Below are 23,518 nucleotides of genomic sequence, written 5' to 3'. Positions count from 1 at the left end.
TTGCATTACCACTAAAATTACCAAATTTCGGGTTAAGGGTTAAATTAGAGATTATAAAAAAGATTATATTTTAAACAAGGGATTTAATACGTAGGCGGAAATGACACAGTAAGTAGTTCCACTTTTAAATATTTATTTAACGATAAACAACAGTTAAACATTTACGGACTCCGATATGATTCAAAGGTTGTTTTAGCAAGGCTTGTTGTTTATTTGTTACACAAAATACCCTACAGAATATTACTTACTTGTTATGATACTCATCGAGGTAATTATTTTAGTTTAGCTTTACTACAGTTTTTGCATCCCGCACAAAGGTAGACAGATCTAATTTAGGTAAAACACTATTCCCGTATCGTATAGTTAAACGAAAACAATGGAAAGCAAGCACAATGAATTTAGTTTTAATTACATGGAGCACATGAACATTTCAGAATCTCATCCCGTCAACCTTGTTCTAGTTTGAAATAATGCATATGGCATTATCTTTATCACGTACCGTTTGTAAACCTTGTTTGTATGCAGCACTGACCTACGAAAAGGAAGTCGATATTGTCGGACGACAGACTGGGCTAAAAATAAAGTAATAAATACGATAAAGTGTTTGTTTAGGTTATTTCGTTTGATTACGATAATTAGCTTAAAGATTTATGGGATTTATATTTTTATGTATAGTTTTAAATTGAGATTTCATTTTGTTTTTAATTGATTTGTCAGATGTTCAAAAGTTGTCAATATTTTGACGGTAAATAAAATTATTTTGGATCTTAAAACAATAAAAAATAAAGATAATTAAAAAGAGCTACCTATCTAAAATGAAAGAAAAATACACTCCTAAAGCATCTAGACCAGTGCCGAAAGCTCTGAAATTGTTAAAATGTGAAAAAAAAAGGAAATGAGGAGAATATAAGAAATATTAAAAGATAAATAATTTCCGAGGGCGATCTGAGGTCGGTAAGTGTAAGGGGGTGAATTTTTAAGGGTATAAATTGGTTTATCACGATTTCCGGCAAAAATACAAGTCCTATGGGAAAAACTAAAAAGGCACAGCTGTAGGTGATAAAAAGATCTACAACTTTTATTCATATTCAAAATAACCGAGTATTTTCTTTTTTAATTATATCTTCCTCAAATTTTTTTTCGCGAAATTTAGTGAAAGCTGACCTTATTATGTCCCAAAGACATTCTAATTTTTATGGTACAAAATATTTACTTTTTTTACTAATAATTCCTAATTTTTAATCGAAAATTTTCTCGTCAAAATATCTCCTTTACAAAAAATCGGCGCTTATTGAAATCTTTGAAATCTTTATTTTCTGATAGTGTAAAAAAATATACATTACTATGGCGAATTTTCTCAGAAAACTCGCCATAGTGGTGTATGTGTAGCTATTACACTTTAATTAAACGAAAAAAGTAACATTGCATGTTACATTGATAAATTAAAAAATTACAAATCCAAATATACATATAATACTTATAATTATAATTAACAACCAAATAAGTTAATAAAGTTAATATTAATTTATAAGACATCTACACTACATTCCGAACATTGTAGAATCTTTTTTAAATTGTATGCCAATTTATTGTTTTTTTATGAAACTTATATACTACCTGAACGGCCTATGAAAAATTGTAGCCCATCAAAGGCGTATTTTCTAGAGAAGTAGGCAAGGGGTTAGAGGGGTCTGAACACAACTAACTGTTGATTATTTAAGTGCAGCTGCAAAACTTTCAGCCGATATACAAGATACAAAGCAGTGAATAACATAGTTCCTTGTTGTGTTACTTTTTATAAGGAAATAACTGAAAGAAAAGAGGTCGTTCAGCATGTGAAAACACTAAGAATTGCATTAATTATCTTATTACTTTATATATTAAGAAATCTTTTCTCTATCATCTACACAGCCCTCACTGTCCAATTTTGGACATAGGCCTCCTCTTCCTTCTTCCACGTCTCTCTATTGTAGGCAGTTTGTATCCACTTCGGGCCTGCGTGTTTCTTCAAGTCATCTGACCATCTCATTTGTGGCCTTCCTCTGTTTCGTTTGTAACTATATGGTCCCCAGTGTATAATCATTTTATTCCATCTGTCGTCTTTCTGTCTTATGTTATGTCCAGCGAACTTCCACTTAAGTTTTGCTATCTGCGTTAATACATCGGTCACTTTTGTTTTGTTGCGGATCCAAGTATATCTTTTCTTGTCTGATGTTCAGCATTTGCCTTTCCATGGATCTTTGGGTCTTTGATATTTTTTCCATGTTTTCCTTTGTAAACGTCCAAGTTTGAGAACTGTAGGTGAGAACAGGAAGTATACATTGGTTGAAGACTCTTATTTTTAAATATTGGGGGTATTTTCTATTTTTTAGTATATAGGAAAGTTTTCCGAAGAATACCTAAGCCAACCGTATCCTTATTTTTATTTCTCCGGTCTGATTTTCTTTATTTAATTTAACTAGTTTTCCCAAATATATATTATATTCTTTTACTTGTTCTATAGTTGTTTGTGCAATTGTAATTAATAATTCTTCTGGTTGGTTGGTCATAATTTTCGTTTTATTATAGTTTATTTGTAGACCTATTTTTGTATTAATTAATCCATCATATTTTGTAATTCTTCCCTGTTATTAATACAATGTCGTCTGCATATCTTAAGTAATTCAAGTATTGGCCATTTATGTTAATACCCCGTTTTTCCCATTGTAATTTCCTCATAACGTCTTCCAAGGCTTGATTGAGTCCTCGCCGTCTCTTAATGGGCTCCGTTTGTTCAACTATTTTGATGGATGTTGTTGCTTGATCATATATATTAGAAATTAAGTCCATATATCTGTAGTCTATTCTCCCATTTTGTAAAGAATTCTTTACTGCCCAATGTTCCACCTTATTGAATGGTTTTTCGAAATCTTTTATAACTTAAAAATAATTAGAATTTAATAAATCAACTTAGTTTAGCTTCAACTGTTGCTTGTGCGTACTGCTCTGAATCAGTTTTTAACACTAATATCTGATTTATGGTGGATCTGCTATTTTTGACTTCTCCCTGGTATTTACCAACCTGCTCGTTTAAGTGCCTTTACAGTCTACTTTTTATAACTATGGTAAATACCTTATATGTTACATACAGAAGAGTGATAACCCTGTAGTTTTCACACACCGCTTAATCTACCTTCTAATGATCTCTCCATGTTCCGGAATTTTCTCTCGCTCCCAGATTTTCGTCAGCAGGCAACATTTTCGCGTTATAAGTGCTTCTTGCTAATGCTTAATTAGTTCTGCAGGAATACTATTGCCGCCTGCACTTTTATTGTTTTTCATGCTAAATATAATTTCTCTTATTTCTTTTACAGTGTTTCCATTGTTTCCGTCGTGTCGTTGACTTCTCCTACCACTTGCTTTTCATCATTTCCATCCGATTCTTCATTAAGCAGATCTCTAAAATGCTCTTTCCATCTATCTAGTATTCCCTGCTTATGTTTTACTACATTCCCTTCTTTACTCTTGTAGTAATTCTATTTTTTTGCGCCTTGGTCACTTGTTTTCGTCTCCTAGTAGAAGTTTCTCACATTTTTATTAATGTAATGTTCTTTAATCTCGCGGAGCTTTTCATCCATATGCTCCCTTTTCTTCCTTATATACACTTTTTTCGCGTGTCTTTTCTCTACTTCATATTTATTTCTATTTTCGTTACTTACTTTGTCCATTAATCTTTTCTCGTTTCATCTCTTAAGGCTTTTCTTGCAATCGACATCAAACCATTATTTATCCCCCCTCTTAACTTGATCTAACTGCTTTTGAGCTGCTTCCTCTATAGCTTGTTCTATTATTCCTCACTCCATTTCAATGTCACCTTAATTTGGTAATTTTGTGATTATTAGTATGTGATCGGAATCCGCGCCTGTCCCTTCATAACTTCTAACATTTGTAATTAATTTCGCTTGCTTGCTTTTTAGTATTGCTTCTTTGTGATAAAAATCCGTTCAGATATTGGATCGAACTCCACTATCGCACATTGTAACCTGTCACTAATTATAAAACCTGTTCCCAACTTAAGGTATTTTTTATACCACTACTGAAAAAGCTGCAGTTGTCGATCATTGTTATACTTGTTTTCTTTTGTTTTCGTTCTTGCATTACCATGATATCCACTTTGTATTGTTCCATCACTGGCACTATATACATTTGTGTATGTGTACATGATATGTACATTTATTCTTTCTTATTTTCCTCTTTTCCCCTATTGATAATTCCTTTATGTCCTCGCTTATGGCCATAGTTCCATTATCCTTTGATCCATTCCAGATAATCGGCTGTAGTTTTCTAGTGGGTGTAGCTCCTCTTTTGTTCGGTTCCATCTCTATACTCTGCCATCTATTGTAACCTTTCGAAACCCCCTCTTGGATATTTTCCCTTCTCTTCGGGCCTATTGTGCTTTTTTCTTATTTTCTCTTGCATTCTTTTCTCAGTGATTGTTAAGTCAAGTTTAGAGCCGCTTTAAACTCTAACTGTATCTGTAAGGTTTCTTTTACCATTTATTCCATGACCGATTTCAGCACGTTTGGCTAATTAGCATCTTTATGCAAACCTGTTACAATTACGTTATCCTTTTTCTTCTCTTTCTGGAGGTAATCAAGTCTGCCACTTAATGCTCAAACTTCTTTCTTTGTCTGTTCACTTAGTTTCATTAGCTTAGCTTCAATAGTTTCATTTTCTTTCTTTAGTTTCTGATGTTCTACTCTTAATTCTTTTAACCTTTCTGAATAAACTCTTTGCTCTCTTTTAATCTCTTTTACGTCTAAGACCAACTCTTCTAGTATCTCCACTCTCTCATCTTTCATTACGATTTCACTTCCTAATTATTGGCAATCTATCCACCTGTCTACTTCTCTTAAAGACTTTTTTCTCACCCTCTTTATCTCCTCTTCGCATTCTCTTGACCTCATCCGTCAATTATCGGATAACAATTTTACTTTTGCTCCGCTCTATCCCGGTATTTGGTCGTTTCTGGAAGATAGCGTAAAGTTTCTTCTGCTTCAGCCACTCCGAGAAAAAACTCTGATCAAAAAAAGAATCCACCTTATCACGTAATTATTGTGTATATTTATTGTTTTAAATAGATACAAAAAACTCACCATTTTTTGTATCGATTTATCTCGATATATCTCGATTTATCTCGATCTCACGGTGATTTACTAATCACCGTCGCACAATTTATATTTCGTCTATTGATGCTCGCGATATACAATAGTCCTTAATGTTCGACAGTAGGCCATCAAAATAAGGAAAAATTAATATTTTTAATAAAAAAAATAAAAACTACTGTGTGTTTAGGACATAAAAGGGCAACTTTACCAAATTTCGTGATTTTTTTTGTTGTAGATAAAACTAAGAAACCAACAACTCGGTTATTAGAATTTCTCGCATAAATTTTGAGGTTATGTGAAAAAGTACAACACAAAAGTTGTAGATATTTTTATTACCTACACCTTTACTTAATAACTTTTTTCCATAGGACTTGTGGTTTTGCCGGAAATCTAATAAACCGTTTTTACCCTTAAAAACTCATTACCTTCTACTTCCCGACCTTAAAGAGCCCATAAATTATTTTTTCTTTGCATTTTTACCATTATTTCCTTTTCCAATAGGTTTTATCTATTTACTATTATTGTTTTACTTCTCAGCATTGGGCTATAGAACTGGATAATTGTAAGTGGCCTCTATTTTTAATTTAAAAGTTTTCTGGAAACGAATTTATTGTATTTATAGTGCAAATAATAATTTTTGTTATAATTTATATATCAATTATCTGTACTCTTTTTCTTGTTTTTGGTGCTGTTATCCCTTTAGCAAGTAGCTCAAGCACCTTTGACGCTGGGTGCAGGAAAATAAATCCTCTAGAAAGTAACTAAGCTGACACCCGCAAGACGAAGACTAAAGATAGATCTAGTTTGAGATATGTGGAATAAGGTAAACAGAACTTGTAGAATACAAGTATAATAAACTAAAAAGACACACAAAGTTGTTGGAAAAAAGGAACATCTGAGAGCAGACCAAGTTGTTGAGCTAATGATAATGATAATGGCATTAATAATTTTCTCAAAAACTGCTTAAATATTTATATTTTAATAATTCGATATTTTATTGTTTGTAATTGTCCATTACCCCTTTACGATTCGTTCTTTTAGTTTTATTATCTGCTATATTAAAAATACCGAATACGTGTTTCAACGTTCGATCCAGAACCTTCAGTTTTCGGTATAAACTTGTCATAAAGCCGACTTTAGGATGCTCAAATTGAAATTCTACATCGGTTTAACACGTAGCCTGTAAATGGATCTTCTTTTTACGGTTTTTTCATTTTTCGTGTTGTGCGAACAGTTTTATGTCCGTAGAAGGAAACTCGATCCAGACTAAAATTGATTGAAGGCGCCAATGCCACTTCCTAAATTTGGAATATTGTTTTATATTTCGTATGTCGTAACGTTTCAGCAAAAGCCGGTCGTCAAATTTTTACGAGATTTTGATACATTTGTCATATGGTGTCAAATACTTTAAATTTTTTATTATTCCAGATTTTTAACAATGTTTTCTTAAGAAACGTGATAAGAACTGCAAAACAACTATATTTCAAACAGAATAATAAATAAATATTATGAAGCAAAGCCCAAAAACGTAACATATTAAAAAAATCTGGATCTAAGGGTTCTGAGCCCTTAGAAACAAACAATTTTTAGTTTAGTTTATTTACAGTTGAGTAGGAATTTCTTCTTCGTTTGCTTGCTAAAATATGGCTAGGGAAACAATTTTTTTTGATTTTTGATTGCTTAGAAACATAGTTTAGTTAATATTGGGAAAGCCTTTATTAAATTTAAAGAATCAGCAAGTCTACAGTAGAAGCAACTTAAGCGAAACAATGAATTTACAGTCATTTCTTTTATAATAATGTTTATCCTGCAAAAGCAAATTAAATAAGTACTAAATATTTCAAAAGATGGTGATATGTACAGGAGAAAAACGCCTGTTATCTTTTGCATTTTTCTTCAATATTTTATGTACCCAATGTCGTGCAGTGTTAGTAGTGCTTTTTAAAGGGATTCTGAAAAGGATAATTTTTTGATAATTGTTTAATTTGTTTTTTTTTTATAAAACAGTACATTTATGTATGTAGATTAAGAATTAAAATGATATAATAATGGCTTTGGTAAATATTCAATTTTATCATTTTTAAAAAGTAACATTTGCTTTTGAAATCATATGTTCACCAGGTCATTGAGAGACATTTTTATTAAACTTTATATAATTTTATATAACAAAGGTATTCATTTGTGATGGCATTGTTATTTCTTCTTCTAATGAGGCCGTCTCCTTTCGAAGGTTGGCGATCCAAATGGCAAATTGTAGTTCTGGAAACTGCTGAGCGAAAGATTTCTGCGGATGAGCGGTCGAACCATCTCCTTAGGTCTTTCATCCACGAGTTCTGGCGTCTTCCTACTGATCTTTTGCCCTGTACTTTTCCTTCCAGTATACCTTGAAGTAATTCATATCTTTGGCCTCTCAACATATGACCCAAGTATTGCATTTTCCTCTCTTTGATTATTCTTAGTAATTCTTTTTGTTTAGACATGCGACGAAGTACCTCAACATTAGTAACTCTTTGTACCCATGGAATTCTTAACATTCGTCTGTATATAGTTGTTATTCGTCAACATTGTTGTTTGTAAGACTTAAATTAATACGCCATTTTTAATTTTTTTGATTGCTGATTGTTTCAAATAAAAGTTGTATTATTTTATCTGTATTTTTTTATAGTTTTAAGTAGTCTTGGATTTCTTGATTACCAGTATATAACATTGTGTAGCATTAGTTCTGTTCTATAATGACATATGGTACTACAATACAAAAGGGTAACCATAGGTGGCTCTGCAACTGACATTTCAAAATGAAACAATTACTAATTTCTTATAAACTGTCAGTCCTCATACCGAAATGGGTTATACTGCAGATGAAAAAGTAGATATATTCTCAATTTATGTAAAAAATAATAAAAACAAGCAAGCGGCAAGAAGAGAATATAGGGTGATTTATCCAGATAGACAGACTTCTTCTGCAAATACATTTTTACATAATTATCGTCATGTCATAAATCTAAAAATGTTTGAATGGAAAAAACGTATTATCGTAGGAAATAATGATGAAGATCTTAATACTTTGCTTTACGTTGAAGGTAAAAATTAAATACATAAATAATAGATTAAGCCATAATAACATTATTTTAGAAAATTCCGAAACTAGTCTAAACAATGCTACTAATGCGTTAGAGAAAAGCCGTGCGATGATACATAGAGTTTTAAAAAAGCACAACTATAAGCCGTTCAAAATATTGCCGGTACAAAAACTTAACGATGTTTATAAGAGAAAGCGTTTACAGTTCTGTCAAGTCATGCTTACAAATTTAAACCATGATCCTAACTATTTTTATAACATTTTATGGACAGATGAATCAAATTTTTCAACTTCAGTCATTTTTAATAGAAGAAATAGGTATTCGTGGGAACAGAAAAATAATAGAAAAAGAAAAAATAAGCAAATAAAAAAATCAGAAAGAAAATTAATAGATGTGTGGTGCGGAATATTTCAAAACAAAATAGTTGGACCATGGTTTTATGATTATAAATTAACTGGGGAATCATATTTGGACTCAGTCTATACAGAGGTGGATGAGTTATTAAATCAAAATTATACACAAAATGAGTTAAATAGTATGATATGGCAACAAGATGGAGCACCGCCACATAATGTCGTAACCGTTCAAGAACATTTAAATAATCAATTTAATGTGTGGATCGGCAATAAGGGTATCATTACATGGCCACCAAATAGTCCCGACTTAACACCATGTGATAGCTTTTTATGGCGGTTTTAAAAGAAAATGTGTATTTTGTACATACAAATACAAATATTAATACTATCACGGCAAAAGTTCACGAGGAAATTGAAAATTGAAATGGTCATAATAACACAATATCTGACGCCTTAGAAAATTTGACACGAAGATTACTTGCGCATTGGTAACAATGGAGGGCACTTTAAGCATCTATTGTAATCTTAAATGTAGTATTGTATCTTAAAGGTAGTATTGTATGTCATTAATTTTGTTGACTTTCTAAATATATATTTTCTAAATATATTTTTTTTTATCTTAGTATAGCATAGTAGTACGATACGCCATTATAAAACAAAACTAATGCTACACTATGTTATATATTTGTAATCAGCAACAGACAACAAAAACCAAATAATTTTCCTCAGCGTTGTGGTGATGAATTAGATTTCTCGTTTAGTTGGATTCAACAATTTCAAGCTTGGCATAGTGGTGTAAGCAGAAAAATAAGTTGTGAAGCTGCAAGTATTGATAAAAGTGCTATAGAAGAATGGTTGACGTAAAAATGGCCTACATTTAACTAAGGCTATTTTAGGGCGTATGACATTTTTAACACAGACGTAACCGGACTTTTTTTACAATATAATACCAGATAGCTATCGCTTTTGCGACAAAAAATGAGTAGCCTTGCCGATGACGTTATAAAACATATACAGATTTTGACTATTTTGTTCTAGAGAATATAGATACTCTATATATATATTTTTTTTAACGGGTCTTTTTTTACATGGTCCTTATTTTAGATAACTTTCTATTTCATTCGTAAATAATATTGTTATTTTTAAAAACAAGTAAAGTAATAAAGGATATTATATATTACTACAACACTACAAGCGTTTCTTTAGATCTGCTAAAACATGGGATTGCAAACCAAAAATATGAAATTGCTGGTTTTATGTTCGACTTTTATTATAAAGGCACCTGTTCAGGACAGAAATAAACCAAAACACACTGAGAATGTATATTTGTTTTTAAAAACTCAATTTAGTGGGCTTGTTTTTTCAACATAGCTTAACGTGGAATACCATGCTATTTTAACGGTTCAATTTACACTTCAAACGTTGAATTACATAAAAGCTAATCAAGCTTTAACAATTCATGTAGTTCATGACGGAATAAACAAACATTTTTATTAATGATTTGAATACGTACTTTGTTTAAAGATACATCTACGATACAGTTCAAAAAACACCTAAAATTTAATTAAACATGGTAGATGTCAGCACATTTTACTCAAAGTATGGCGCTAGTGCCACTGCGCTGTTTAAAAAGGTGGGCAAGAATTCGTTTCTTTTAGATTGTCTAGAGTGAAAAGAAATACAGTAAAGCGGTATTGAAAAAAGCATTCTTCAATTCAGTAAAGGATATATATATATATATATATATATATATATATATATATATATATATATATATATATATATATATATATATATATATATATATATATATATATATATATATAGGAGTACGACCGTTAAACAGTTATTCAATGACTAAGTTCCAAAAGAACTAAATCTTTTGGTCACGAGGATATCGGTCAAAGGAGAAATATAAAAGGAAATCACAGTTCCATTAAAGATAACTTCCAGAGACAACTTATTCGAGCGTGAGACGAGTAGGCGCAATACACAAGAGCGCAAACCAACGCTGAGGACGCTGAAGGAAATAAAATTATTGAGTGGAAATGTCTACAAAACCAAAAAACCAATATTTAGTGAAGAAAGGTTGAAGTCTGAAATTTATTATGGCGATTTAGTCAAGGAAGAAGAATATAGATTGTAATCTAAGTAAAGGTTTAAATATAAATTAGGAATGAATTAGTATAAATGTATAAAGGTTAGATATATAAGGAAGTACTAAGGGGGAATAAAAAGAAGGTTGATAGGTAGAAGAGATGTGATGAAAAATGATCAAAGGTTCGCTATGATTCTTAAGCATGGTTTACACGTATCTAGTAACTGGCACCAGTCTCACTGGCATGCCAGTGCTTGACTAGGATAGCGCTGGATAGGCGCGTTTGCACGTATCCAATAACTGGCGCCAGTCATATTGGCACCACAGCGCTGGCATAGTACGGGCATTATGTAAACACTTTTTGCATCAGTCTAGTACTGTATGTCATCGCTGTCTCGAATAGAGAGCTGGTCTATTTTTCTTACCAGTGCCCCTCGTCCGCATCCCCTCAAACTCCGTGCCAACGAAGGTAGGCACGTATAAATACATCGTTCTAGTCACTGGACCACCTGTAGAAAGTATAACAAAAGACTGACTTTGCCAAGTAAGAACTGATGTGCCAGTGAGACTGACCAGCTATTGGATACGTGTCCAGCGCTGTCCTAGTCAAGTACTAGCATGCCAGTAAGATAGGCGCCAGCTACTGGATACGTGTAATCGTGCCTTTAAGGTCTGTCGCTTGTTGTACTCTTCATAAGTACGCCAGCGATTGGAACGCTGTGTTTACACGTGTCTGCAACTGATGGTGCAGGGTTAGAGGGGAAACGAACGAGGGCCACTGCTATAAAAAAATAGACCAGCTCTTTATTCGAAACAACGTTGAAAGACAGCGCTGACATAGTAGTAGCATCATGTGCCAGTCCAGCACTGTCTACCAGCGCTGTCTCGAATAAAGAGCTGGTCTATTTTTTATAGCAGTGGCCCTCGTCCGTGTCCCCTCTAACCCTGCACCAGCAGTTGTAGACACGTGTAAACACAGCGTTCCAGTCGGTTTTAGACACGACTGAATACAGTGTTGAAGTCACTGGCGTACCTGTAAAGAGTACAACAAATGACTGATTTCACTACTAGGAACTGTCGCAAGCTACTGGATACGTACAAACGTGCTGTTCTAGTCAAGCACTAGCATTGAGACTGGTGACAATTACTGAATAGAGTCAGGTTTACATATATCCAGCAACTTTCATGCTAGTGCGATTGGTGCCAGTTACTAGATACGTGTAAATCTGCCTTACAGCGCTGTATCGATTGTATCGAATGGATAAAATCGACGTGTAAACCTGTTCATGCCTGGGAGTACCTATTTCAGTTTGTCGTGTGAAATTTTTTTTCGAATGCTTTTTCAAAGTCTATAAAGCTGCATATAGGTTCTGAGTTACATCCAAACACCTTTTCGCTAATACATTATTACCAAACCGAGCTTTACTGGTACCCTTGCCTCTTCTTAACCCTACTAGATTCTAGCTAATTATCTACTTTCTTAAATATTCTGTAACTTTAAGAATGACCTTAAGAGTGTGGTTTAGGATGGGAAATTTTAGGATGGTCGAAACATTCTTTGACGTTTAGTTTTTGGACAGTATTACGAATGTAGACAATAACCAATCTTTTGGAAGAGTCCCTGTTAAATTGATTGAATTGATTAAATCCATTTTATGATGGAAGTTGATATTTATTTTCTGGTTACGACGACGTTAAAAACTTTAATGATGTGTTATCAGCTGCTGCGTCTATGAAGATAAACACAAATAATTTTTTAAATTAGAACAAAGGACTTACAAATGTCTTTTTAAAGTACGTTCCTATTTAATTTCAGATACACTGCATTAAAAGGATACGTAGGGGTCAATTGATCATTGTAATGTTAACCTTATTACCATTAATTGCCCTAATAGCTGCCTGATATATTTTTAATCAATGTAAAATTGGTGAAAACTTTTACTAGTATACCAAGTTTTATTTTGTCGTAATAAATAATTTATTCTCACAAATAAAATAAAAAGTAAATTATCTATTTTAATGATAGAGGAATACATATTGGTTTGACAAAAAGGATTTTATTGTTTAATTGTTAACCCAGTTAAAGTACTTACTTAATCCTAACGTTGTATGTGTAGTAGTGTTGTATTAGAAGTTTTGTACTCACCTAAAACAAACAAACATATTAGTATAATTTAATATTACTGGAATATATTTATTTTATATTAATAATGAGTTCCAAAATTCGAAATTTTTATATATAAAGTTAAGCTAGGTTAGCAAAACATACGCATAATAAAAAAATAAGGCTGTACAAAATTGGATTTTGTAGATGAAGGGATATTTTCACCCCACAGCCTTTCGATACTGAGACCTGAGAGATTCGTATTTCGTTGTCTGCATAGCAGATTTTTAATGTGTTTTTTTTTTCATTTGGTTTCGTTTTTCCGTTCTTACTACTTTTAGTAGTTTATCAGGGATCAAATTCAATCAGTTGAACAATCCTTCTAATATATTATATATATATATATATATATATATATATATATATATATATATATGTATATATATATATATATATATATATATATATATAGGTATATTTCAAATTATTTTTCGACCGTACTGTTTTAAATATTGATATATAGTATCAGCAATCGGCCTGTAGGAAGTAAAACTCTATTTGTTTTGTCTAAATATTGAGACGGAACAAATAGAGTTTTATTTCCTACAGACCGATTGCTGATATTATAAATCAATATATATATATATATATATATATATATATATATACAGGGTGGTCCTTAAGTAATTGTACAAAAAGAAACCGTAGATTCTACACTTTAAAATATTACGATTTAAGAAAAAATGGCTTTAATAAAATGTTGATACTAAGAAAGATACAGGGTGTTAAAGTGGAAATTTAAAATTTTATTTTTCGCTATAACTTTTATGTTTATTAACATTTATGTATAAAAATTTACAACTGGGTGCTATTGAATATCAGGAATTATAATTTGATGCATACTTTGATGTAGCCAATAGAGGTCGCCTCATATGCCATATATGTGGCATACATTTGCACTTCACTTTTTTGCCTTCAAGTTACCGGTATTTGTGATAAAAAATATTAAAGACACATTATTTTAACAAAAAAAAAACGTATACCTGTTAATAACTTCAAAACTCAACAGTTTTCGAGATAATCGCATTTTACAACTCAACTACATAATTCTGATTTAACGCAATTACTCCAGTCAACCAAGGAAAAATTAGAGAAAATCATTAATACTTCTGAGTTTTGATATAAAATACCTTTAATAAAGTTAATAGTTAACGAAATATTAAATAAAATAAATATATAGGATAATTAATAATAGGATTTGACAAAATAACAGAATAATTGGATTTAACATCAAACATTTTACGTTTTGCATTAAATTAAAGTCATAATCAAAACATTTTATTTACAAACCAAATTAAGAAATAGTTAAAATAAATAACATTAAACTTTTTGTCACAGTAAGTGTTCGATATGTCTAACGTTTTCTTTAATTCATTTGTCAATACATTCCATAAAAGATCGTCTCATATTAAATAGCATCATTGGTTCTGAAGAAACTGCTGCAGTATTTATTATAAGTATTACAAGTAAAATCATAAGTATTCTTTTGAGATTTTTATGAATTAAATAAGTATATTAATATCTCAACATATGACCAAGAAATATGACTACCACGGACAATCCAACGTTCAGGAAAGTTGTATTTCAGTATGTTTTCACTACCCTCTCTACATAATGTGGTGGTGTACCATCATGTATAAACCACATATTTCGCCTTAAATTTGATGACAATTCTTCCAATAAATCAATAAAATCATTTTATAAAAAATATAAATAAATCTCACCATTCAAATTACAAGGTAATTCGTATGTCCGTAAAAAATATTTACCAATGGTTCCAAACAGTACGACACGCATTTTAAACATGAATTTTAAATAAACGTATAGTTTGGAACCATTGGCAATTATTATTTACGGACATGCGAATTAGCTTGTAATTTGAATAATGAGATTTATTTACATTTTTTATAAAATGATTTTATTGCTTTATTGGAAGAATTGTCATCAAACTGAAGGCGAAATATGTGGTTTATACAAGATGGTACACCATTACAATATAGAGAGAGGGCAGTGAGAACATACTTAAATACAACTTTCCTGAACGTTGGATTGTCCGTGGTAGTCATATTTCTTGGTCATATGGTGAGATATTTATATAATTATTTAATTCATAAAAATCACAAAATAATTCTTATTAATATACTTGTAATACTTATCATAAATACTACAGCAGTTTATTTAGAAGCAATGATGCTATTTAAAATGAAACGATCTTTTATGGAATCTATTGACAAATTAATTACAGGAAATGGTAGACATATCGAACATTTACTTTGACAAAAAGTTTAATGTTATTTAGTTTAACTATTGTTTAATTTGATTTGTAAATAAAATTAATTTGATTTGTAAATATTAAAATTTGATTATGATTTTAATTTAATATAAAACGTAAAATGTTTGATGTAAAATCATATTATTCTGTTATTTTGTCAAATACTATTATTAATTATCCTACTGATATATTTATTTTATTTAATATTTTGTTAACTATTAACTCTATTAAAGGTATTTTATAACAAAATTCATAAGTATAGGACCACATATGACCTATGAATTATCGTGTATAGTGTCAAACGTAAAAGTAACTAGAAGGGTGCGAAATAAAGCAGAAATAATATTGCCTATCAAAAGACTTTAGTACTTAGGACATGTGACGAGAGGGAAAATATACTCATTATGTACGACGAAATTTGAGGAAAGATAAGTCTGGAAAGGGGAATAATATCCTGGCTTAAAAGTCTGACCGAATAGTTGTAATACAATAGCCCGGAACTATTTAGTTCCGCGCTGTTGTATTACGACAGAACACTAGAACAAAGTGTTAAAGACACTAGAACAAAGTGTGAAAGGCAGTGTTCCATCTGGTAAGATGGAAAACTGTCGGTAGAAGATCAGTAGGCCGACCGAGAAAAAGATGAAAGGATGTTGTTGAATCTGATTTATCTAGAATTTGGGTACAACAATAGAAATAGAAGCGCAAGATCGTAGAGGATGGAGGGCCATAGTGGATGCGGCGAAGACTCACCCCGAGTTGTAAAGCCAGTAAAGAAGAAGAAGGAACTATTCAGAGCGGAGTTGAGCAAAATATTATAGCACTAATAATTTTCTTCATTCGATAGAAAATGTAAATTGTAGAAGAAGAGGCAGAATCAATCACTCTGTTTGCATTTTAATTGTACTGTATAAGCAGGTGTATTATCAAACAAATTTTTCCTATTAATTTTTTTTGTGCAATATTCTCCATTTTAATTTTTCTGTATATATGACCACAAAAGAGAAATAAACAGAAAAGGCAATTTTTCAAAATAAAGTGCTGAAAATATATGTACCAATTCGCTAGACAAAACGGTAAATACCATGAAATGTAGTTGTTTACAAACGATTGAAGTCCCATTGCATGTCATCGACGAAAAATGAAATCACCATAGTGACGACCAGTTATTATTTGCGACATTCAATCAATCATCAATGAAGTTTTGAAATATTGAATGCACTGTATCTGTAACAGTAACAAATATTGTGAGAGGATATTGTTTTTCTATTGATTCTGTTGATTCTGTTTTACCATAGAACTTATCGCCGGGAATTAGTTTGTTTTAAAAGTCAAATTTTTGTATATATATGCAAAACCAACTAAAAACTCATAAATCAGTGTGTTATATAGTGTGATTTTTAAAAAATTATTATTGTAAATTTATTTATTTATTTAGCGTATGGCTACATCACAGTTAAGTTTTGTGTGTAAGTAAATAAGACTATACATTACTAATAGTAAATAAATATTAGCTATTGTGATATCGCCCATTTTTAAGTATTTATTTATTTACTATTGTAGAAATAAGCTGTACCGCAATCAAATTTTTTACATTATAATTAGGACATCAATTAATACTTCACTTGAACCAAACTAAAATTAGAATATCATTCAAAATTTAAATCTATTCTTTTTTGGAATTTTGGTTTATTAGTTGATCATTGGAAAAAATTATTGTTTTTATTTGTGTATTATTAATTAATTTGTATACTTGTTGGTTATGTTTAACAAGGGATAGGGTAAGATCATTTAGAAGTATAGTACCCTCTATTGGCGCTGCAGCCCAAATTATGCCTTGGCCTTATACTAACTATGCTTCCAACATTGCCAGACCCGTGCAGCTCTTCTCGAAGTTCTCAATCCTAGCAAATTTGCAGCGGTTATCACGCTCGCTGCTACCTTACAAATTTCATTCCCACCAGCCCATGAGCCTCCAATTGAAGAGAGGTACAGTTAAGTTCCACAATTGTAGCAAGTGACTCATGTTTGAATGATTTTTTTAAGACCAGTAAAATTGAACGTTCACCTTTTAGAAAAAAGTATTTTTGTTCCAACAAAATTTAATTATTATTTAATAAACAAATTAGTGGATTAATGCAGAAGCTGTTTAATCTTTTAAAAATTGACAAAAACCTTCTTCCTCTGACTGTTTATAGAATTAACGTTGAGACAGAAGAGATCTCAACAACGTAGTCGCCAATTTAGGCAACGTACCTGTCAACAAAGCCATTATGCGGGTAGCTATTTTGTTGTCGGTTTCATAAGCGCGCTGACAGGGGTTTCATAAATCAGAGAACAGAATTGTTTGTAGTATTATTATAATATTATATTTGTTACATTATAATATAATATTGTAGTAAAAGGAGCTTTTACGTTTACTTTTTGTGAATTGTAAGTGTTTTAGTTTAACTCAATTTGGTGATAAATAATAAATATGACAGATAGTAGTAATAGTGAACTGCATATCAAAACGAAACGTCACAATTTAACACCCGAAGAAAAAATTATAATCGGAAATGTGTTTGAGGCACAGAACGAAATATAAATATAAGCCACATAGTTCTTCTTCTTATTGCAGTGCCTATTCGTTTCGAATATTGGCGACCATCATGGCAATCTGGGCAATCTGTATTTTGCAAACTGCTATTCTAAAAAGATTTGTGGTTGTTGTGTTGAACCACGTACTTAGATTTTTTAGCCAGGAAATCCTTCGCCTTCCTGGTTCCGCGTTTTCGTTCGTATTATTAGAATTAGTCAAATTACTTTGATCCTTCGAAGTATTTCGAATATACTCCTTCGATAAAGTTGCATTAAATAGTATTTTGACAAAAGTTTCCAAGGCTAGTATTCACAGAGTAATTAAAACAGACCATAAGACCAACGATAATAATACATTGAACGTTAAGACAAGTGAAAAGCAACACATATAATTGGATGATACAACCAAACAAGTCATTCGTCGTACAGTACGTGAATTTTATTTTAAAAAGGAATTACCAACTAAGAAAAAAATTTTTTTCTTCTCGTCAACAATCCTTTTTGCGTTGTCGAGTTGATATAAACCATTTTAGAGTTTGTTTATATTTCACGGACGCATATTCCTCGGTATTTTCTTTGATCGAAACTTGTAAAATATCACATTTTGATTTAATTTTCCATATATCTGTTACATTTTTTCAGACATCTATTAATGGTGAATAAATCTTCTTCTTTTTTGTCACTAAATAAAAAAGAATTTTTAGAAAAAATTTTATTTTTGGCAATATAATTGTCAAAAATAAAAATTTTAAGTTGGCATTTATGACACTGCAGCTTATTTGTAATTGGTCGCTACTTTAAATTATTTATAAATTCAATTGTTTTTGTGTTAAGAAAATGTTTTCAAAATTATATTAAAATTTTAGAAAAGCATTTATTAGATAAGGACGTTTTTGTATTAATTCTTTTTGAAATGTATTAGCAGCAATTTTATTAACCAAACTAATTTTATTTGGTAAGTTAACAAAATTTTTTTTTCGTTTTAGTTCAGCTTTGTAAGATATTTTGTCTTTTTTAGCAGCTCTTGATAATAATTGTAAACACAATTGAAAGCTCGAGATAATAAATAGTTAACCAATAGCCCCTTTTATTGACTTCAGCCCATCCAAAACATTTATATATATATATATAGATATATATATATATATATATATATATATATATATGTATATATATTATAAACACTAACATTTTATGGACCAATTTCAGAATGTTGGTTTCGGATTTGCCCTATATAATATTCCGGTTGCCAGTTATGGGCTAATTTATCTGGTTGTGATTATTGGTTTCAGAATAGCTTATGCAGACTTCGTCTATGGATTATCCATACATAGCGGTAATGAATGTACTGATTAGAACTATAAATTTTACAAAATGGATCTATGAATACCAGTTCGTATTAAGTAGTTCGATATTACGCAATCGTTCAATTATTCATTAATTACGTGAGAGGTTCTGCATATACATTTATAATTTATTATTCATCATTTTGATTGCCATGAATATAAATAATGTCAAAATTGTTTTGTTAGCTTTCTATGCTCTCGTGTGAATCGTGTTAAATTAAATTGATAATTTCGCTGATACAAGGAATACCCTTTATATTAACAGATATTAATATAAATCATTTTGTATTACTGATTGTAATATTTATTAACAAATGGATGAAAAAAATGTTTCAAATAGTCCAAAAATTTAATAAAATCTATACATGTACAGTTGGATCAGGGTAGATTACGTAGCAAAAAAACTCGTAAATTGGATAAATTGGTACAAATCCTTGCTCATACCGACTTAAATTAGTAAATTAAAAAAAATTTTTAAAGACAGAATCTTACAATAATTTTAACAAGACACCGAAAAACCTTGCTTTCCAGTCTTACCCACAACTTCCAAAAAAATTACTGCATATAACTCTTGATTATAAAAAAAAATATACTGCAATAATTGTATCACGCTTAAAATTAAATCATGGCCGTTTTTCGGCAAACTTTCATAAATTAGGAATACTAAACTCCCATTATGTGACTGTGACATGTCCGTAAATGACGTTAACCACATGTTCCTGGATTAAAAAAAAACGCATGGCCATCTATAAACTATATAATTCTTTAATCGAGTACAACCCTCATGTCCCTCTCAACATTGGTTCTTTGTTATCAATCCAAAATAAAAAAACGTTTTCGATGCAATAATAAGTTTCGTTAAAGAACCTAAAAATTGCGAGAGATTAAGAGGTACGACGCTTAGAGAAAACAAAATACCAGAGAGAAAACACTACAAAAGACAACAAAATCAACGCACCAAGAAGATAGTTCGTAGCTCAAAAAACTCGTGGACAATCGCAACGTACAGCGTAAACCCAGTTAATTTTAAGAAGATAATTATTATACTAATATGCACTAATTCTGATTTTATGTTTCAGGCATCCTACAAAAAAAAATCCAAAAAACACACAAAGAAAACGGCTTTGGCCACCAAAAAAATCAAAAAACTACTACCAAAAACCGGCGAAACCACAAAAAAATAATAACAAAAATCATTAAAAACCCGGCCATGTAGGGCCCAACTCCTTGAGCACCAAGTCGCCGAACTGAGCCTAGCTCAGAGCAAAGACTTGAGGCCCAAGTAAGCAATTTTAGTTCGCGGATAAGCCACAGTAAGATAACAGGATTATAGCTTCAATGCGCTGTCCTGAGTTTTGAAATCGGTTAGGAAACCATGTTGGAGTTGAACCAAGCAAGAACATTGATTGAATTATCTTCGGTCATACCTGTACTACGTCGTAGGATGAAAACTACTAGTTTCTCATAATCTTCTTGCCTTTCTTTCAAATACTTCTTTGCCATAATGTCTCCTGTCAGGATATCTTACAGAATATATACGTGAGGCAATAGCGGCATTTTGGTGACATTCGAAATAAACTCCGATCATATCATACAATTCTGCATTTGATATACTCATCACGAATTATTAGTACTGATAATTAATTACGAATATTACCAATATTAATATCTATTGAAAAAAGTGCACTCTTCAATTCGAATTATAATATAACACTTCTTAACAATGTTTTGACTCCTTTCAATAAATAAACAATGTGAAAACTCCCCGTCAAATTCATTGTCGTAGCCTACTTAGTTTCGAAAACACTATTTTTAATCATATGAAATAACAATGGTCAAAATAGGGATCAACATTAAGATTCTTCTGCTATAAAAAAATTTGAAAATACCTACTGACTTATTTTTTAATAATTTATAATACAGGGTGGGTCAATACTATACTTACTTATGTTTATGCGTTTTTATTCATATCTCGAGTTCGACAAAAGCTATTAACATGCGGTTTGCGCCATTTTGTTACGTTTGTAATTTAATCCAGTTTCATGATAATTTACAATAAATAGGTGTTACCATTAAACATTTTTAAGAAAAACAAATTTTAATTTTTTCTATTCAAAAGTACCCTCTACCTATGACAATTAAAACTAAATGCAATTGTTTTATAGTAGATGTAAATTAAATCTTCCACATTCTTTCTAATGACACTAATTTCGTTAAAATCGGTTGATCCAAACCAAAGTTATAGGTATTTATCCACAAATACTTTCCACTCTCCCCCACCCTTTATTTGAAAAAATAAAAAAAAGTACTTGAACAACTTTGTGCAGAATTTAGGCCTCTTTCTAGTTTACTTATTTAACACTTGATATTATTGGACATATTTCCCAAAAAACTGGTTTTCAAAGTTTTCTTCGCAGGTTACGCCCCCTAGCGGTTAACCCAGAAACTTGAAAGTTATTTCCAGCGATTTCTCTTGGCCACTTTTACTAAGGAATTTTTTCTCCTAAAGTTATAACATGAATAGTTTCTGATATATAGCCGAGAGATCGGCTTATTGGACCACCCGGTATATATATATATATATATATATATAAATATATATATATATATATATATATATATATATCAATACTTAACTTAGAAACATTTTAAATTGATTTTTATCTGTAAAAATTCGTAAGTACATTTTTTACATTTATATTTTTATTATTTTACATTTAAGATTACGGTTATGAGGTTATTAAAAGGTAAAAATTGTACACAGTAAATATAATTAATTAATAAGTTGCATTATTCATGTTAATATGAATGCAACAATAATAAAAACTGGATCCCAGAAAATAAATCATAAAATACCTTTTCAACCAACTATCATATCCACTGTAAAATACAATTTCATAATTTCAAATGACAACCTAAAGTACCCTTTAATTAATGTTCATTTTAAACTAAATTGCATAGCTTTATCTTTTGTCGATCCAAATCACATTAGTTTAAATAATTAATTCTTTTTCTGTCAACTTTCGGATGGTGTAATCCGAAATTTTTTTAAATTTAAAAAAAATAAATAAACTTGTAAACAAACTTGAACCATCATGATTATTATTCAAATTTACACTTTAAAGAGAACTTTATATTATGTGAAAATTTACACTTTAAATGAACTTTAATTTAATAGTCACCTCAAACTTATTACTAAATTGTTCAGGAAGACCCAGTTCTTCGAAATTTAGTTTCTCGCTTAATAGAATCTCAGATAATCTAAGGTACGATGAAAACAATTACCTTTTAATATTTATACCTAACAACAAAAGACGTCGCTGTGCAGGAGAGGGGTGTTGCAGCAGTAGTACTTGAACAAAATGTAGCAAATGTGATGTCGGCATGTGTATTGACTGCAATTATACTTTTCATATGAAGACATTCTAGTTATAATATAAGTTTCATTGTGTTTCCTAAAAATTTATTTTATTTTAGTTATGACCTAGTTATTTTAGTTAGTTACGGTAACGTAATGACCTAGCGTTACATTTATGTAACACATAATTGTTTGTTAATTATTAAGTTTTTGGTTTAAAAAATTGTTAATTTGTCTAATTTGTCTATTATTATACATTTTTGATAAAAATATATTAGTTTTTTTAATAAATTACAAAAAACACTAGCTCGGGTCATAATAGGTTAAGTTGTTTATAAATTTCCCATTTATGTTGACTCCAACATTTTCTCAACTATTGCTTCTCATAGCACTCTGTAATAAAACAGTAAATAGTTTAGGAGAGATGGTGTCTCCTTAACTAATACCATTCTCCAAGAGAAATGTCTTTGTATCGACATAGTACATTCTCACTAAAGCTGTTGCACTATTAGATATATTCTGGCGAAGAGTTGTATACCTATGATCAATACTGCTCTCTTTAAGAGCTCTTAACATGTCGCCAGTAAGTTAAATGCTTTCTTAAAGTCTACAAATAATAATATCAATGGCATGTTGTATTCTATAATTGTATCTATTAAGGATTTTATTACTTGTAGGTGGTCATTCATTTTAAAGCAACTCCTTAATCCGGCTTGCTCTAGTGGTTGGTAAAATCTAGATTAGGTCCCAGTCTGTTGGTAATCATTTTTATAAAAAGCTTATTTAAATAAGATAACAAGCTGATAACAAGCCGATAGTTTCCAATTTCTGCTACATCTCCTTTTTATGCCATAACATGTCAAAATAGATATTATATTGTCAAAGACTTTTATGACCAAATCAACAAATGTCGTATGGTTGTCAAGCCGAAGAAAACATCCAACATCTTACCGGGGGCTGTAAGGCGTTTGCCGGTACTAATTATAAGGAACGCCATGACACAATAGCAAATATTTTTCACCAAGAACTAGCTAATAACCAGGGACTTCTCCAAAACGAGCATCTCACTTATTATCAATAAGTCCTTAACAGAATGCTTGAAAACGACCACTATAAA

General features: G+C 30.8%; 1 protein-coding gene across 7 annotated transcripts in view; it reads right to left on the bottom strand.

Moving 5' to 3' along the window:
- The window catches only part of LOC140445278 (octopamine receptor beta-2R-like), a 1,072,317-nt gene that overhangs the window by 387,993 nt on the left and 660,806 nt on the right, over positions 1 to 23,518 (bottom strand). The window contains exon 1 of one of the 7 annotated variants that reach the window (XM_072537208.1): positions 249 to 507. The exons of the other annotated variants lie outside the window; for them this stretch is intronic. The gene's annotated coding sequence lies outside the window, so the exon portion shown is untranslated. Of the gene's footprint in view, positions 1 to 248; positions 508 to 23,518 lie in introns of those variants that run through there. 7 annotated transcript variants of the gene reach the window in all.

Source organism: Diabrotica undecimpunctata, chromosome 7, assembly GCF_040954645.1.
Source record: "Diabrotica undecimpunctata isolate CICGRU chromosome 7, icDiaUnde3, whole genome shotgun sequence".
NCBI classification, from domain to species: domain Eukaryota; kingdom Metazoa; phylum Arthropoda; class Insecta; order Coleoptera; family Chrysomelidae; genus Diabrotica; species Diabrotica undecimpunctata.
The sequence above is the reverse complement of the archived record's forward strand: the minus strand, read 5'-3'. Positions and strand labels throughout refer to the sequence as shown.